General features: G+C 38.9%; 1 long non-coding RNA gene across 1 annotated transcript; it reads left to right on the top strand.

The window, feature by feature from the left end:
* The first annotated feature begins 1,177 nt into the window (after window positions 1-1,177).
* On the top strand, window positions 1,178-6,051 carry LOC110496535 (uncharacterized). Its single transcript, XR_002469564.3, has 3 exons — window positions 1,178-1,590; window positions 3,263-3,402; window positions 3,518-6,051. It is a non-coding gene; the product is annotated as an uncharacterized LOC110496535 (long non-coding RNA).

The raw sequence follows: 6,051 nt of genomic DNA, 5'->3' as shown, positions 1-6,051 counted from the left end.
TTTTATCTGTGGCCAATGACCTTGAGCCTTCTTGGATGGGCACATCTACTGTAACTCTGTGGCAGCACCCAAGGGGCTAGAATTTTCTAACTCTACCCTTAGACTTGGCGGTGACGTAGTGTCCCCATGAGTGACAGAACACTGAGCCAATCACGGCACAACGCTCCGTATTTTCTGCTGACTTGCCCCACCACCACAGAATTCACTGAGCTAGGCTGAAACACCTGCATTTTGGAGCTGCCTTGCTCAAGAAAACAAAAAAAGAGACCAGGTTTTGTTGTAATAACATATTAAAACATGTAATGACGCATTCACTGACTGTTGTCTGCCTGGGCTTAACCATACAATTTTGGCTTGTACTCTGTGTTATACTCTCTCTATCTCTCTGTTTCTCAATATACTAACTGCACGGGAAGATAAAACACACTGACAACCCATAAATAAACACTGCTCAAAACCCTTTGGGATGGGCTCCAAAGACAAAGAACTCTGTCAAGAACCAATGGGATACTGACAACAGGCTGGAGAGGACTGTCTATCACCTACGAACAACCAACCAGGAGCCAGGACTACTAGAATCTACCTACGTCATTTCAATGTATAAATGTACTGCCCAAATATGTTGTACGCCCTCTTTTTCCGAAAACTCCCTAAGGGTTGGACGAATAGGAGCCGTGCGGCACGTTTGCCAGATATTCTTATGCTTGATTAAAGGCCTCTAATATAACGTATCCGCCTTGTCCAGAGTCTCATCTTGGTCTTGTTTCTCCAATAACTAATAATTTACAGTTTGTATGCAGCTTTATTACATCATGGATATGTAATATATTTTTTACATTGTTTGCAAACCCTATATGTGACACATATTAATGCCAAAATAACATGCAAATCAGGAAAGCCCCCCCCCCCCCACACACACACACACACACAAAACTGCCCTGAATGACAGGTCGCCACTGCAACTAGCCTACAGAAAACTCCTTCCATCAAAGATGAAAGGAATGAACTATTATTGCTTTCCTTTAAAACTAGTCAGAAAATTATTGCCATCAAAGAGGGAATGAAGGATGCAATTTATATTAGTATTCAACTGATATTCCAAACTTTCTTTTCATTGTTTCTCCATCAAGGAGTAGCAGTGTAGGCTGGGTCTAAAAGAGGGAGGGGTGGAGGGAGGTTAGGAAGGGGAGGAGACTGAGGTTCGAGAGAAATGAAAGTCAAACTATGACCCTTTCTCAATTGTATACTCCTCGAGTCATCTCTCCTGTCTCCTCGTCTCCTTCTCCAAACCCATATGAGGAGAAAGTCAGAAGGGAGAGAGACCTATAACTTACTCATCCAATGGGTTTTGAGAAGGAGACGGTGAGTGGGGAGAGAGGACGCGAGGAGTATGCAATTGAGCATCTCCTTATCACTAGGGTGCGGCAAGAGACGGGATGGGATAGACGGTAAACAACTTTTGTCAAATTGAAGTCGAACGATTTGATCCCCAGTCATCTCTAGCCTACTCATCAGGGGAGTCTAACCAACAGTCCAACGAACCAGTTGCATTTGATCTACAATCTTTAAGTCAACTATGGTTTTAACAGCGTGAGTATACCTTCTTTCTGCTACTTGCTTGCTTCTTCTATTCTGAGTTGCAGTTTTCTACTAAAAGGTAACAGAAATGTGTAGCTTTATTGATGTAGCTTTATTCACAGTTAGGTCTTGCCTAGTAGTGAACAGTCATATGTAGCCAGAGTGGTATTGTTTTCAAAACTCTTAGTACAAAAGTCTTAACTGATAACACTTGTGATGCCCACTTTCTGAAGTTCAGAACCTTTGATTGAGCATTCATTGGAGTTGAACACATCTTTCACCCCTGAATCATTCATGCAAAATCCAAGTTTCTCATGAAAAACATTTTGTTTAGTCATCAATACATCAGATAATAAGGTGGTTGCTTACATTTATCCTATTTCACACATGTACAAGTGTGTTTTATACACATGTGAATTTTTTGTTGTTGTTGCTTATCCTCCTCCGAGAGTGCTGTAACAGCCAGAGATAAACCATTATTGATGCTGGAGCTATTAGGGTCAAATGCCTTGCTCAAGGGCACATTGACAGATTTTTCACCTATTTGGCTTGGAGATTTGAACCAGCAACCTTTAAGTTACTGGCCCGATACTCTTAACCACTAAGCTACCAGTAATAATATAATAGTGTAGCTTGGTTATGTACATTGTGCACAATCATTTCAAATGGTAGCACTTTCCAATTTGCCTTGGCCTTTTGAAGCACACTGGCTGATGGAGAAGGATGCTGCAGTATTTACAGCCATATGCATATATGATTTGGTTTGACCTTTCAACCCATTGTTCTCAATTGATACATTTATGATGTAAAAATATATCATTTTACAGTGGCTAGGGAAGGTCTACATACTCCTTGCGCAGCCTTCACATTTTGCTGCCTGGAATGTGTAACCCATGGTTAGGTTTTCAGAAGACTATGGCAAGTTTCCCTCTAACCTTTTACCTCTTTAACCGCCTACAAATGTCTGTACTGAATGAAATATGACCACTACCTTTTTAAAACCATGTCTATCTTTATTATTCCCCAAACACAATTCAACACAATCACACATTGCTTGTTTGTCTTGTAATCATTTTAAGCATCTTTTAACACAGGCTTAACACCTAACAAACACGTTGTACTTTATTTAACACTTTAAACATATCCCAGCGCTAATGTCTTGCATTACACCTGGGAAGAAAACAATTACATTTGCTCAACTTGCCATTGAGTCAACCATTGGCTCAATTTACCTCAAAGGCAAACATTTTGACTATATTAGCCCACACAGCTACAAGGATGCACTTTCATGCTAGGTTTAGGACCTCATATTTATGCTTATGGAGTCCCCAAATGATGTACAGAACAATCTTAAAATGATATACTTTAGTTTAGATACAAGCATCGTGACACCTCTAACGCAATCAATTAATTTGTCTTTGTGAAAATCCGTTTTTTGGACCTAATTTGCTTTCCACTGTTTCCAGAGGCTTCTTCCTTCACAGACTCCATGAAACGATAACCTCTTCTTAAATATTTGGTCAAATTAATTCAATTTGTATATGGTTTCCTAGAAACAAGTGTGGCTCAACTTACCCCACTCTCCCCTACCACATGCTTGCAAAAATTGCACCAATGTGATTGAAATAAATCTTTTCAACACTGTTTCATTTCAAGTTAAAGCAACTGTTCTCTTTCTCACCAGGCACTGGTTCACGTTAGGTGTTGGTCAATATGCCTTTACAATGGGAGCAGCAACAGTCTCCACGCCTGCTCTGTTGGGTCTGGGGGTAATAGCTGCTGTCACAGTTGGCTGCTATTACGTCTACAAAACTGGTCATGAGAGTAAGTCATCCTTCTTCTATTTTTGTGTACGTGTGATTATGGCAAAAATAGGGGTTGGACTCTCGCTCTCGATGGCTCTGCCCAGTCTGAAATAGTACTGCTTCTGTTGTTATAGAAGAAAAGGGTAACCAGAAGAACGCATGATGTGACCCCGCCCCCTGCTGGAGGATCCAGACATCACAGCAGAACTCCACAACGCTAGATAATCATAGTTTGTGTGTTTCAAGGTGTTGTTGTGTTGAGAACATGGAACTGTGTTAAAAATTAAATATGCAGTTGCATTTTCACATGTGATTATTATGATTCCTTTTACTAAATACAGCTACATTTCCCAAACAACTATTTAGGGCTGTAAACACAATGTCTACTTAGATACAAATAATGGAATTGAACATAAAATAAGTATGGATTAATACATATCATTTAGTTTGATAAATAAATAGGCAAGTTTTACTTATTTCTACAAATGATAAATGAAAAACATTAATTCAACAGCTTGAGTGTATGGAAGCACAAAACAAGGGTAATACATTATATCTGGTTCATTGACGTGAACTCAGCCTCTCTTCTAGTTACATCACAATGTATTACCTGGTGAAACTATAACTAGTGTCGTGTCTTTGGCATCATTCAACTGAAGACTTATTTTTATCAAATAAATTCTCTGTAATTATTACGTGATTAAACTAACTAATCATGTAACTGTGATTAACTAGGTAGTCGGGGGAACCAAGGAAAATATTCAGATTACAAAGTTCGAATTTTCCTAATATAACTTTCAGATATTTTAATATCTGATCAATTAGTCTTCTAATGAATTAATTATTCTTTACCTCAAGTTAGTCTCATTCCAAACGTCGTAAATTGTTGGTTATCTGCACGAACGCAGTCTTTACTATGAGTCATCCATATATCAATTGTCTTAAATCATTTATTTACTAACTAAATAATCACAGAAATGTATAAACAAACAAACAAACAGATATAGTTACAAGGAAATGATAGCAGAGTTTCCCTAGTGGGATAAACCGGTATCGCGGATTGGTGGACAAAAGGGAAGTGGGGGTCGACCGAGATAAAAGACACTACAAAGTTGATTATCATAACAATTGAAATGCTAATCCTTTACACATGAATGCTCACTCATTCGGGAATAATTGCAATCAATATATATATTTACGCTCAGTGTGTCGTTGTGATCTCTGTTAAGAAGCTAGTTTCTGTTGGATTGGTTGTCCGCCCTCTCGCTCTCTGCGGTGGTTAGAATGGCTAGTTCAGAGTAACATTCAGCAATGTTGTTATAGAATAGATGTTTCGGCGGTTGTCAGTCTTCTTTAGCCTTAGCCCTCTCGTGGTTATCGAGGTAAGCTGGTCTCTACTCAAACCTTAGCCCTCTCGTAATTGAGAGAAGCATGGTCTCTAGATAAATTCCCATGGTGGGGGTTATATTCAGAAGGGCAGAAAAAGGCTGTCCCATGACACCAGATCAATGTCTGTACTCATGGGGAGGGCCAATGACTTAGTTAACTTTAAAGGGAATTGGGTTCCCTTTCATTAAACAGTTTAAAATCACATTACATAAGTTCACAAATAGTTTAATCTTTACTCATTCATTTTACACAACAATTAGATGCAAGCCTCATAACTGAGACTCTCGTGTAAACAGGGTTATGGTAATGTGGCTGTATTGTCTCTCATGAGTTTCACAAACATTAAACGAATTGGACCGGTCATAGCTGGATTCTTCCCCGACCGTGTACACCTTCTCCAAAACATGTACATTGTTCAGTCCTCAAGTTCTATGTTGTGGAAGAAATTCCTTTGTTCTCCCTATAAAAACACACTCTCTCTCTATACTGTCTGGCCATGAGGAAGAATCTCCTCCAGGAACTTACGACCTGAGATAACAGCAGCCTGGATGTAGGAGAGAGAGGAATGGTGCTCGCTGTACCCAAAGAGGGCAACGTCATGACACTAGGGAGGAGCTACCCATCAGATTAGGTGTACGATTCACTTTGACTTTCACCTCTGCAGGCCGTCATTGTAAGTAAGACTTTGTTCTTAACTGACTTGCCTAGTTAAATATAGGTTAAATAAACACATTTAAATAGAACAGAGATAGAGGGCACCTGACCTGACACTGGACAAGAGAGCACCTGTATTCAAAACCTTTATAGACATATTCATTTAAAAGGAAATACTCAGGCAAGATGGTCCAAGCATTCTCAGTGTAGCTACTGTAAAATCCGGTTGGTTTCACGTAGAACCTTTTACACAGAGAGTTCTACATGGAACCCAAAAGAGTTCGGCCTGGAACCAAAAAGGGTTCAGGAAAAGAAGAATTACATTAAATGTACTGTCTATCACTTATCTGATATTCTGAAATATGGTAAATGGCCATTGCAACAAAAACAAGGGAAAAAAAGTTAAACATTATCTGAAAGTAGACTGTTAGATAAAAACAGTTACTGAAAAAAATACAATGCATTTCTCTAGTTTGCTATAGCTACTGTTATCTGAATTACCACTGTTCATATTTAATCTTGTTTCTTTGTTTCCCCTTTACCTGTGAAAGACCTTGGGACTAAATATATATCTTGTATGTTATTTGTTTCCATTTGGTAATTAAAACTTCTTGTTGATGCATAA

The sequence above is a fragment of the Oncorhynchus mykiss genome, chromosome 18 (genome assembly GCF_057628025.1).
Source record: "Oncorhynchus mykiss isolate SJ-2025 chromosome 18, ASM5762802v1, whole genome shotgun sequence".
In the NCBI taxonomy this organism is placed as follows: Eukaryota; Metazoa; Chordata; class Actinopteri; order Salmoniformes; family Salmonidae; genus Oncorhynchus; species Oncorhynchus mykiss.
Note: the sequence above shows the minus strand (reverse complement) of the source record. Positions and strands in the feature narration are given on the sequence as shown.